The following is a 13,304-nucleotide window of genomic DNA, read 5'->3' as shown; positions in this document are numbered from 1 at the left end:
TCTGGTTAGGTTGGCATCGAAAAAAACGCTCTCGGGTGCTTTAGAGTGCCGAGTTTATCACCGCGCATGAAGAAATGACCACCTCCAACGTTTGGTTTATGTTTTATAAGCATTTTTAATTTTATTGCTTAAATCGCATTTTCTCGGCGAGCTGAGCGCTTTTTCTGAATTGTGCCGCTCCCGTCACTCTGGTTAGGTTGGCATCGAAAAAAACGCTCTCGGGTGCTTTAGAGTGCCGAGTTTATCACTGCGCATGAAGAAATGACCACCTCCAACGTTTGGTTTATGTTTTATAAGCATTTTTAATTTTATTGCTTAAATCGCATTTTCTCGGCGAGCTGAGCACTTTTTCTGAATTGTGCCGCTCCCGTCACTCTGGTTAGGTTGGCATGGAATAAAACGCTCTCGGGTGCTTTAGAGTGCCGAGTTTATCACTGCGCATGAAGAAATGACCACCTCCAACGTTTGGTTTATGTTTTATAGGCATTTTTAATTTTATTGCTTAAATCGCATTTTCTCGGCGAGCTGAGCACTTTTTCTGAATTGTGCCGCTCCCGTCACTCTGGTTAGGTTGGCATCGAAAAAAACGCTCTCGGGTGCTTTAGAGTGCCGAGTTTATCACTGCGCATGAAGAAATGACCACCTCCAACGTTTGGTTTATGTTTTATAAGCATTTTTAATTTTATTGCTTAAATCGCATTTTCTCGGCGAGCTGAGCACTTTTTCTGAATTGTGCCGCTCCCGTCACTCTGGTTAGGTTGGCATCGAAAAAAACGCTCTCGGGTGCTTTAGAGTGCCGAGTTTATCACTGTGCATGAAGAAATGACCACCTCCAACGTTTGGTTTATGTTTTATAAGCATTTTTAATTTTATTGCTTAAATCGCATTTTCTCGGCGAGCTGAGCACTTTTTCTGAATTGTGCCGCTCCCGTCACTCTGGTTAGGTTGGCATGGAAAAAAACGCTCTCGGGTGCTTTAGAGTGCCGAGTTTATCACTGCACATGAAGAAATGACCACCTCCAACGTTTGGTTTATGTTTTATAAGCATTTTTAATTGTATTGCTTAAATCGCATTTTCTCGGCGAGCTGAGCACTTTTTCTGAATTGTGCCGCTCCCGTCACTCTGGTTAGGTTGGCATGGAAAAAAACGCTCTCGGGTGCTTTAGAGTGCCGAGTTTATTACTGCGTAATAAGAAATGACCATCTACAACGTTTGGTTTATGTTTTATAAGCATTTTTAATTTTATTGCTTAAATCGCATTTTCTCGGCGAGCTGAGCACTTTTTCTGAATTGTGCCGCTCCCGTCACTCTGGTTAGGTTGGCATCGAAAAAAACGCTCTCGGGTGCTTTAGAGTGCCGAGTTTATCACTGCGCATGAAGAAATGACCACCTCCAACGTTTGGTTTGTGTTTTATAAGCATTTTTAATTTTATTGCTTAAATCGCATTTTCTCGGCGAGCTGAGCACTTTTTCTGAATTGTGCCGCTCCCGTCACTCTGGTTAGGTTGGCATGGAAAAAAACGCTCTCGGGTGCTTTAGAGTGCCGAGTTTATCACCGCGCATGAAGAAATGACCACCTCCAACGTTTGGTTTATGTTTTATAAGCATTTTTAATTTTATTGCTTAAATCGCATTTTCTCGGCGAGCTGAGCGCTTTTTCTGAATTGTGCCGCTCCCGTCACTCTGGTTAGGTTGGCATCGAATAAAACGCTCTCGGGTGCGTTAGAGTGCCGAGTTTATCACTGCGCATGAAGAAATGACCACCTCCAACGTTTGGTTTATGTTTTATAAGCATTTTTAATTGTATTGCTTAAATCGCATTTTCTCGGCGAGCTGAGCACTTTTTCTGAATTGTGCCGCTCCCGTCACTCTGGTTAGGTTGGCATGGAAAAAAACGCTCTCGGGTGCTTTAGAGTGCCGAGTTTATTACTGCGTAATAAGAAATGACCATCTACAACGTTTGGTTTATGTTTTATAAGCATTTTTAATTTTATTGCTTAAATCGCATTTTCTCGGCGAGCTGAGCACTTTTTCTGAATTGTGCCGCTCCCGTCACTCTGGTTAGGTTGGCATGGAAAAAAACGCTCTCGGGTGCTTTAGAGTGCCGAGTTTATCACTGCGCATGAAGAAATGACCACCTCCAACGTTTGGTTTATGTTTTATAAGCATTTTTAATTTTATTGCTTAAATCGCATTTTCTCGGCGAGCTGAGCACTTTTTCTGAATTGTGCCGCTCCCGTCACTCTGGTTAGGTTGGCATGGAAAAAAACGTTCTCGGGTGCTTTAGAGTGCCGAGTTTATCACTGCGCATGAAGAAATGACCACCTCCAACGTTTGGTTTATGTTTTATAAGCATTTTTAATTTTATTGCTTAAATCGCATTTTCTCGGCGAGCTGAGCACTTTTTCTGAATTGTGCCGCTCCCGTCACTCTGGTTAGGTTGGCATCGAAAAAAACGCTCTCGGGTGCTTTAGAGTGCCGAGTTTATTACTGCGTAATAAGAAATGACCATCTACAACGTTTGGTTTATGTTTTATAAGCATTTTTAATTGTATTGCTTAAATCGCATTTTCTCGGCGAGCTGAGCACTTTTTCTGAATTGTGCCGCTCCCGTCACTCTGGTTAGGTTGGCATCGAAAAAAACGCTCTCGGGTGCTTTAGAGTGCCGAGTTTATCACTGTGCATGAAGAAATGACCACCTCCAACGTTTGGTTTATGTTTTATAAGCATTTTTAACTTTATTGCTTAAATCGCATTTTCTCGGCGAGCTGAGCGCTTTTTCTGAATTGTGCCGCTCCCGTCACTCTGGTTAGGTTGGCATCGAAAAAAACGCTCTTGGGTGCTTTAGAGTGCCGAGTTTATCACTGCGCATGAAGAAATGACCACCTCCAACGTTTGGTTTATGTTTTATAAGCATTTTTAATTTTATTGCTTAAATCGCATTTTCTCGGCGAGCTGAGCACTTTTTCTGAATTGTGCCGCTCCCGTCACTCTGGTTAGGTTGGCATCGAAAAAAACGCTCTCGGGTGCTTTAGAGTGCCGAGTTTATCACTGCGCATGAAGAAATGACCAACTCCAATGTTTGGTTTATGTTTTATAAGCATTTTTAATTTTATTGCTTAAATCGCATTTTCTCGGCGAGCTGAGCACTTTTTCTGAATTGTGCCGCTCCCGTCACTCTGGTTAGGTTGGCATCGAAAAAAACGCTCTCGGGTGCTTTAGAGTGCCGAGTTTATCACTGCGCATGAAGAAATGACCACCTCCAACGTTTGGTTTATGTTTTATAAGCATTTTTAATTTTATTGCTTAAATCGCATTTTCTCGGCGAGCTGAGCACTTTTTCTGAATTGTGCCGCTCCCGTCACTCTGGTTAGGTTGGCATCGAAAAAAACGCTCTCGGGTGCTTTAGAGTGCCGAATTTATCACTGCGCATGAAGAAATGACCACCTCCAACGTTTGGTTTATGTTTTATAAGCATTTTTAATTTTATTGCTTAAATCGCATTTTCTCGGCGAGCTGAGCGCTTTTTCTGAATTGTGCCGCTCCCGTCACTCTGGTTAGGTTGGCATCGAAAAAAACGCTCTCGGGTGCTTTAGAGTGCCGAGTTTATCACTGCGCATGAAGAAATGACCACCTCCAACGTTTGGTTTATGTTTTATAAGCATTTTTAATTTTATTGCTTAAATCGCATTTTATCGGCGAGCCGAGCGCTTTTTCTGAATTGTGCCGCTCCCGTCACTCTGGTTAGGTTGGCATCGAAAAAAACGCTCTCGGGTGCTTTAGAGTGCCGAGTTTATCACTGCGCATGAAGAAATGACCACCTCCAACGTTTGGTTTATGTTTTATAAGCATTTTTAATTTTATTGCTTAAATCGCATTTTCTCGGCGAGCTGAGCACTTTTTCTGAATTGTGCCGCTCCCGTCACTCTGGTTAGGTTGGCATCGAAAAAAACGCTCTCGGGTGCTTTAGAGTGCCGAGTTTATCACTGCGCATGAAGAAATGACCACCTCCAACGTTTGGTTTATGTTTTATAAGCATTTTTAATTTTATTGCTTAAATCGCATTTTCTCGGCGAGCTGAGCACTTTTTCTGAATTGTGCCGCTCCCGTCACTCTGGTTAGGTTGGCATCGAAAAAAACGCTCTCGGGTGCTTTAGAGTGCCGAGTTTATCACCGCGCATGAAGAAATGACCACCTCCAACGTTTGGTTTATGTTTTATAAGCATTTTTAATTTTATTGCTTAAATCGCATTTTCTCGGCGAGCTGAGCACTTTTTCTGAATTTTGCCGCTCCCGTCACTCTGGTTAGGTTGGCATGGAAAAAAACGCTCTCGGGTGCTTTAGAGTGCCGAGTTTATTACTGCGTAATAAGAAATGACCATCTACAACGTTTGGTTTATGTTTTATAAGCATTTTAAATTTTATTGCTTAAATTGCATTTTCTCGGCGAGCTGAGCACTTTTTCTGAATTGTGCCGCTCCCGTCACTCTGGTTAGGTTGGCATCGAAAAAAACGCTCTCGGGTGCTTTAGAGTGCCGAGTTTATCACTGCGCATGAAGAAATGACCACCTCCAACGTTTGGTTTATGTTTTATAAGCATTTTTAATTTTATTGCTTAAATCGCATTTTCTCGGCGAGCTGAGCACTTTTTCTGAATTGTGCCGCTCCCGTCACTCTGGTTAGGTTGGTACCGAAAAAAACGCTCTCGGGTGCTTTAGAGTGCCGAGTTTATCACTGTGCATGAAGAAATGACCACCTCCAACGTTTGGTTTATGTTTTATAAGCATTTTTAATTTTATTGCTTAAATCGCATTTTCTCGGCGAGCTGAGCGCTTTTTCTGAATTGTGCCGCTCCCGTCACTCTGGTTAGGTTGGCATCGAAGAAAACGCTCTCGGGTGCTTTAGAGTGCCGAGTTTATCACTGCGCATGAAGAAATGACCACCTCCAACGTTTGGTTTATGTTTTATAAGCATTTTTAATTTTATTGCTTAAATCGCATTTTCTCGGCGAGCTGAGCACTTTTTCTGAATTGTGCCGCTCCCGTCACTCTGGTTAGGTTGGCATGGAAAAAAACGCTCTCGGGTGCTTTAGAGTGCCGAGTTTATCACTGCACATGAAGAAATGACCACCTCCAACGTTTGGTTTATGTTTTATAAGCATTTTTAATTGTATTGCTTAAATCGCATTTTCTCGGCGAGCTGAGCACTTTTTCTGAATTGTGCCGCTCCCGTCACTCTGGTTAGGTTGGCATGGAAAAAAACGCTCTCGGGTGCTTTAGAGTGCCGAGTTTATTACTGCGTAATAAGAAATGACCATCTACAACGTTTGGTTTATGTTTTATAAGCATTTTTAATTTTATTGCTTAAATCGCATTTTCTCGGCGAGCTGAGCACTTTTTCTGAATTGTGCCGCTCCCGTCACTCTGGTTAGGTTGGCATCGAAAAAAACGCTCTCGGGTGCTTTAGAGTGCCGAGTTTATCACTGCGCATGAAGAAATGACCACCTCCAACGTTTGGTTTATGTTTTATAAGCATTTTTAATTTTATTGCTTAAATCGCATTTTCTCGGCGAGCTGAGCACTTTTTCTGAATTGTGCCGCTCCCGTCACTCTGGTTAGGTTGGCATGGAAAAAAACGCTCTCGGGTGCTTTAGAGTGCCGAGTTTATCACCGCGCATGAAGAAATGACCACCTCCAACGTTTGGTTTATGTTTTATAAGCATTTTTAATTTTATTGCTTAAATCGCATTTTCTCGGCGAGCTGAGCGCTTTTTCTGAATTGTGCCGCTCCCGTCACTCTGGTTAGGTTGGCATCGAATAAAACGCTCTCGGGTGCTTTAGAGTGCCGAGTTTATCACTGCGCATGAAGAAATGACCACCTCCAACGTTTGGTTTATGTTTTATAAGCATTTTTAATTTTATTGCTTAAATCGCATTTTCTCGGCGAGCTGAGCACTTTTTCTGAATTGTGCCGCTCCCGTCACTCTGGTTAGGTTGGCATGGAAAAAAACGCTCTCGGGTGTTTTAGAGTGCCGAGTTTATTACTGCGTAATAAGAAATGACCATCTACAACGTTTGGTTTATGTTTTATAAGCATTTTTAATTTTATTGCTTAAATCGCATTTTCTCGGCGAGCTGAGCACTTTTTCTGAATTGTGCCGCTCCCGTCACTCTGGTTAGGTTGGCATGGAAAAAAACGCTCTCGGGTGCTTTAGAGTGCCGAGTTTATCACTGTGCATGAAGAAATGACCACCTCCAACGTTTGGTTTATGTTTTATAAGCATTTTTAATTTTATTGCTTAAATCGCATTTTCTCGGCGAGCTGAGCACTTTTTCTGAATTGTGCCGCTCCCGTCACTCTGGTTAGGTTTGCATCGAAAAAAACGCTCTCGGGTGCTTTAGAGTGCCGAGTTTATCACTGCGCATGAAGAAATGACCACCTCCAACGTTTGGTTTATGTTTTATAAGCATTTTTAATTTTATTGCTTAAATCGCATTTTCTCGGCGAGCTGAGCACTTTTTCTGAATTGTGCCGCTCCCGTCACTCTGGTTAGGTTGGCATCGAAAAAAACGCTCTCGGGTGCTTTAGAGTGCCGAGTTTATTACTGCGTAATAAGAAATGACCATCTACAACGTTTGGTTTATGTTTTATAAGCATTTTTAATTTTATTGCTTAAATCGCATTTTCTCGGCGAGCTGAGCACTTTTTCTGAATTGTGCCGCTCCCGTCACTCTGTTTAGGTTGGCATGGAAAAAAACGCTCTCGGGTGCTTTAGAGTGCCGAGTTTATCACTGCGCATGAAGAAAAGACCACCTCCAACGTTTGGTTTATGTTTTATAAGCATTTTTAATTTTATTGCTTAAATCGCATTTTCTCGGCGAGCTGAGCACTTTTTCTGTATTGTGCCGCTCCCGTCACTCTGGTTAGGTTGGCATCGAAAAAAACGCTCTCGGGTGCTTTAGAGTGCCGAGTTTATTACTGCGTAATAAGAAATGACCATTTACAACGTTTGGTTTATGTTTTGTAAGCATTTTTAATTTTATTGCTTAAATCGCAGTTTCTCGGCGAGCTGAGCACTTTTTCTGAATTGTGCCGCTCCCGTCACTCTGGTTAGGTTGGCATCGAAAAAAACGCTCTCGGGTGCTTTAGAGTGCCGAGTTTATCACTGTGCATGAAGAAATGACCACCTCCAACGTTTGGTTTATGTTTTATAAGCATTTTTAATTTTATTGCTTAAATCGCATTTTCTCGGCGAGCTGAGCGCTTTTTCTGAATTGTGCCGCTCCCGTCACTCTGGTTAGGTTGGCATCGAAAAAAACGCTCCCGGGTGCTTTAGAGTGCCGAGTTTATTACTGCGTAATAAGAAATGACCATCTACAACGTTTGGTTTATGTTTTATAAGCATTTATAATTTTATTGCTTAAATCGCATTTTCTCGGCGAGCTGAGCACTTTTTCTGAATTGTGCCGCTCCCGTCACTCTGGTTAGGTTGGCATCGAAAAAAACGCTCTCGGGTGCTTTAGAGTGCCGAGTTTATCACTGCGCATGAAGAAATGACCACCTCCAACGTTTGGTTTATGTTTTATAAGCATTTTTAATTTTATTGCTTAAATCGCATTTTCTCGGCGAGCTGAGCGCTTTTTCTGAATTGTGCCGCTCCCGTCACTCTGGTTAGCTTGGCATCGACAAAAAACGCTCTCGGGTGCTTTAGAGTGCCGAGTTTATCACTGCGCATGAAGAAATGACCACCTCCAACGTTTGGTTTATGTTTTATAAGCATTTTAAATTTTATTGCTTAAATTGCATTTTCTCGGCGAGCTGAGCACTTTTTCTGAATTGTGCCGCTCCCGTCACTCTGGTTAGGTTGGCATCGAAAAAAACGCTCTCGGGTGCTTTAGAGTGCCGAGTTTATCACTGCGCATGAAGAAATGACCACCTCCAACGTTTGGTTTATGTTTTATAAGCATTTTTAATTTTATTGCTTAAATCGCATTTTCTCGGCGAGCTGAGCACTTTTTCTGAATTGTGCCGCTCCCGTCACTCTGGTTAGGTTGGTACCGAAAAAAACGCTCTCGGGTGCTTTAGAGTGCCGAGTTTATCACTGTGCATGAAGAAATGACCACCTCCAACGTTTGGTTTATGTTTTATAAGCATTTTTAATTTTATTGCTTAAATCGCATTTTCTCGGCGAGCTGAGCGCTTTTTCTGAATTGTGCCGCTCCCGTCACTCTGGTTAGGTTGGCATCGAAAAAAACGCTCTCGGGTGCTTTAGAGTGCCGAGTTTATCACTGCGCATGAAGAAATGACCACCTCCAACGTTTGGTTTATGTTTTATAAGCATTTTTAATTTTATTGCTTAAATCGCATTTTCTCGGCGAGCTGAGCACTTTTTCTGAATTGTGCCGCTCCCGTCACTCTGGTTAGGTTGGCATGGAAAAAAACGCTCTCGGGTGCTTTAGAGTGCCGAGTTTATCACTGCACATGAAGAAATGACCACCTCCAACGTTTGGTTTATGTTTTATAAGCATTTTTAATTGTATTGCTTAAATCGCATTTTCTCGGCGAGCTGAGCACTTTTTCTGAATTGTGCCGCTCCCGTCACTCTGGTTAGGTTGGCATGGAAAAAAACGCTCTCGGGTGCTTTAGAGTGCCGAGTTTATTACTGCGTAATAAGAAATGACCATCTACAACGTTTGGTTTATGTTTTATAAGCATTTTTAATTTTATTGCTTAAATCGCATTTTCTCGGCGAGCTGAGCACTTTTTCTGAATTGTGCCGCTCCCGTTACTCTGGTTAGGTTGGCATCGAAAAAAACGCTCTCGGGTGCTTTAGAGTGCCGAGTTTATCACTGCGCATGAAGAAATGACCACCTCCAACGTTTGGTTTATGTTTTATAAGCATTTTTAATTTTATTGCTTAAATCGCATTTTCTCGGCGAGCTGAGCACTTTTTCTGAATTGTGCCGCTCCCGTCACTCTGGTTAGGTTGGCATGGAAAAAAACGCTCTCGGGTGCTTTAGAGTGCCGAGTTTATCACCGCGCATGAAGAAATGACCACCTCCAACGTTTGGTTTATGTTTTATAAGCATTTTTAATTTTATTGCTTAAATCGCATTTTCTCGGCGAGCTGAGCGCTTTTTCTGAATTGTGCCGCTCCCGTCACTCTGGTTAGGTTGGCATCGAATAAAACGCTCTCGGGTGCTTTAGAGTGCCGAGTTTATCACTGCGCATGAAGAAATGACCACCTCCAACGTTTGGTTTATGTTTTACAAGCATTTTTAATTTTATTGCTTAAATCGCATTTTCTCGGCGAGCTGAGCACTTTTTCTGAATTGTGCCGCTCCCGTCACTCTGGTTAGGTTGGCATGGAAAAAAACGCTCTCGGGTGCTTTAGAGTGCCGAGTTTATTACTGCGTAATAAGAAATGACCATCTACAACGTTTGGTTTATGTTTTATAAGCATTTTTAATTTTATTGCTTAAATCGCATTTTCTCGGCGAGCTGAGCACTTTTTCTGAATTGTGCCGCTCCCGTCACTCTGGTTAGGTTGGCATGGAAAAAAACGCTCTCGGGTGCTTTAGAGTGCCGAGTTTATCACTGTGCATGAAGAAATGACCACCTCCAACGTTTGGTTTATGTTTTATAAGCATTTTTAATTTTATTGCTTAAATCGCATTTTCTCGGCGAGCTGAGCACTTTTTCTGAATTGTGCCGCTCCCGTCACTCTGGTTAGGTTGGCATCGAAAAAAACGCTCTCGGGTGCTTTAGAGTGCCGAGTTTATCACTGCGCATGAAGAAATGACCACCTCCAACGTTTGGTTTATGTTTTATAAGCATTTTTAATTTTATTGCTTAAATCGCATTTTCTCGGCGAGCTGAGCACTTTTTCTGAATTGTGCCGCTCCCGTCACTCTGGTTAGGTTGGCATCGAAAAAAACGCTCTCGGGTGCTTTAGAGTGCCGAGTTTATTACTGCGTAATAAGAAATGACCATCTACAACGTTTGGTTTATGTTTTATAAGCATTTTTAATTTTATTGCTTAAATCGCATTTTCTCGGCGAGCTGAGCACTTTTTCTGAATTGTGCCGCTCCCGTCACTCTGTTTAGGTTGGCATGGAAAAAAACGCTCTCGGGTGCTTTAGAGTGCCGAGTTTATCACTGCGCATGAAGAAAAGACCACCTCCAACGTTTGGTTTATGTTTTATAAGCATTTTTAATTTTATTGCTTAAATCGCATTTTCTCGGCGAGCTGAGCGCTTTTTCTGTATTGTGCCGCTCCCGTCACTCTGGTTAGGTTGGCATCGAAAAAAACGCTCTCGGGTGCTTTAGAGTGCCGAGTTTATTACTGCGTAATAAGAAATGACCATTTACAACGTTTGGTTTATGTTTTGTAAGCATTTTTAATTTTATTGCTTAAATCGCAGTTTCTCGGCGAGCTGAGCACTTTTTCTGAATTGTGCCGCTCCCGTCACTCTGGTTAGGTTGGCATCGAAAAAAACGCTCTCGGGTGCTTTAGAGTGCCGAGTTTATCACTGTGCATGAAGAAATGACCACCTCCAACGTTTGGTTTATGTTTTATAAGCATTTTTAATTTTATTGCTTAAATCGCATTTTCTCGGCGAGCTGAGCGCTTTTTCTGAATTGTGCCGCTCCCGTCACTCTGGTTAGGTTGGCATCGAAAAAAACGCTCCCGGGTGCTTTAGAGTGCCGAGTTTATTACTGCGTAATAAGAAATGACCATCTACAACGTTTGGTTTATGTTTTATAAGCATTTATAATTTTATTGCTTAAATCGCATTTTCTCGGCGAGCTGAGCACTTTTTCTGAATTGTGCCGCTCCCGTCACTCTGGTTAGGTTGGCATCGAAAAAAACGCTCTCGGGTGCTTTAGAGTGCCGAGTTTATCACTGCGCATGAAGAAATGACCACCTCCAACGTTTGGTTTATGTTTTATAAGCATTTTTAATTTTATTGCTTAAATCGCATTTTCTCGGCGAGCTGAGCGCTTTTTCTGAATTGTGCCGCTCCCGTCACTCTGGTTAGCTTGGCATCGACAAAAAACGCTCTCGGGTGCTTTAGAGTGCCGAGTTTATCACTGCGCATGAAGAAATGACCACCTCCAACGTTTGGTTTATGTTTTATAAGCATTTTTAATTTTATTGCTTAAATCGCATTTTCTCGGCGAGCTGAGCGCTTTTTCTGAATTGTGCCGCTCCCGTCACTCTGGTTAGGTTGGCATCGAAAAAAAACGCTCTCGGGTGCTTTAGAGTGCCGAGTTTATCACTGCGCATGAAGAAATGACCACCTCCAACGTTTGGTTTATGTTTTATAAGCATTTTTAATTTTATTGCTTAAATCGCATTTTCTCGGCGAGGTGAGCACTTTTTCTGAATTGTGCCGCTCCCGTCACTCTGGTTAGGTTGGCATCGAAAAAAACGCTCTCGGGTGCTTTAGAGTGCCGAGTTTATCACTGCGCATGAAGAAATGACCAACTCCAACGTTTGGTTTATGTTTTATAAGCATTTTTAATTTTATTGCTTAAATCGCATTTTCTCGGCGAGCTGAGCACTTTTTCTGAATTGTGCCGCTCCCGTCACTCTGGTTAGGTTGGCATCGAAAAAAACGCTCTCGGGTGCTTTAGAGTGCCGAGTTTATCACTGTGCATGAAGAAATGACCACCTCCAACGTTTGGTTTATGTTTTATAAGCATTTTTAATTTTATTGCTTAAATCGCATTTTCTCGGCGAGCTGAACGCTTTTTCTGAATTGTGCCGCTCCCGTCACTCTGGTTAGGTTGGCATCGAAAAAAACGCTCTCGGGTGCTTTAGAGTGCCGAGTTTATTACTGCGTAATAAGAAATGACCATCTACAACGTTTGGTTTATGTTTTATAAGCATTTTTAATTTTATTGCTTAAATCGCATTTTCTCGGCGAGCTGAGCACTTTTTCTGAATTGTGCCGCTCCCGTCACTCTGGTTAGGTTGGCATGGAAAAAAACGCTCTCGGGTGCTTTAGAGTGCCGAGTTTATCACTGCGCATGAAGAAATGACCACCTCCAACGTTTGGTTTATGTTTTATAAGCATTTTTAATTTTATTGCTTAAATCGCATTTTCTCGGCTAGCTGAGCACTTTTTCTGAATTGTGCCGCTCCCGTCACTCTGGTTAGGTTGGCATGGAAAAAAACGCTCTCGGGTGCTTTAGAGTGCCGAGTTTATCACTGCGCATGAAGAAATGGCCACCTCCAACGTTTGGTTTATGTTTTATAAGCATTTTTAATTTTATTGCTTAAATCGCATTTTCTCGGCGAGCTGAGCACTTTTTCTGAATTGTGCCGCTCCCGTCACTCTGGTTAGGTTGGCATCGAAAAAAACGCTCTCGGGTGCTTTAGAGTGCCGAGTTTATCACTGCGCATGAAGAAATGACCACCTCCAACGTTTGGTTTATGTTTTATAAGCATTTTTAATTTTATTGCTTAAATCGCATTTTCTCGGCGAGCTGAGCACTTTTTCTGAATTGTGCCGCTCCCGTCACTCTGGTTAGGTTGGCATGGAAAAAAACGCTCTCGGGTGCTTTAGAGTGCCGAGTTTATCACTGTGCATGAAGAAATGACCACCTCCAACGTTTGGTTTATGTTTTATAAGCATTTTTAATTTTATTGCTTAAATCGCATTTTCTCGGCGAGCTGAGCACTTTTTCTGAATTGTGCCGCTCCCGTCACTCTGGTTAGGTTGGCATCGAAAAAAACGCTCTCGGGTGCTTTAGAGTGCCGAGTTTATCACTGCGCATGAAGAAATGACCACCTCCAACGTTTGGTTTATGTTTTATAAGCATTTTTAATTTTATTGCTTAAATCGCATTTTCTCGGCGAGCTGAGCACTTTTTCTGAATTGTGCCGCTCCCGTCACTCTGGTTAGGTTGGCATCGAAAAAAACGCTCTCGGGTGCTTTAGAGTGCCGAGTTTATTACTGCGTAATAAGAAATGACCATCTACAACGTTTGGTTTATGTTTTATAAGCATTTTTAATTTTATTGCTTAAATCGCATTTTCTCGGCGAGCTGAGCACTTTTTCTGAATTGTGCCGCTCCCGTCACTCTGTTTAGGTTGGCATGGAAAAAAACGCTCTCGGGTGCTTTAGAGTGCCGAGTTTATCACTGCGCATGAAGAAAAGACCACCTCCAACGTTTGGTTTATGTTTTATAAGCATTTTTAATTTTATTGCTTAAATCGCATTTTCTCGGCGAGCTGAGCGCTTTTTCTGTATTGTGCCGCTCCCGTCACTCTGGTTAGGTTGGCATCGCAAAA

This window comes from Syngnathus typhle, linkage group LG2 (assembly GCF_033458585.1).
Source record: "Syngnathus typhle isolate RoL2023-S1 ecotype Sweden linkage group LG2, RoL_Styp_1.0, whole genome shotgun sequence".
In the NCBI taxonomy this organism is placed as follows: Eukaryota; Metazoa; Chordata; class Actinopteri; order Syngnathiformes; family Syngnathidae; genus Syngnathus; species Syngnathus typhle.
Note: the sequence above shows the minus strand (reverse complement) of the source record.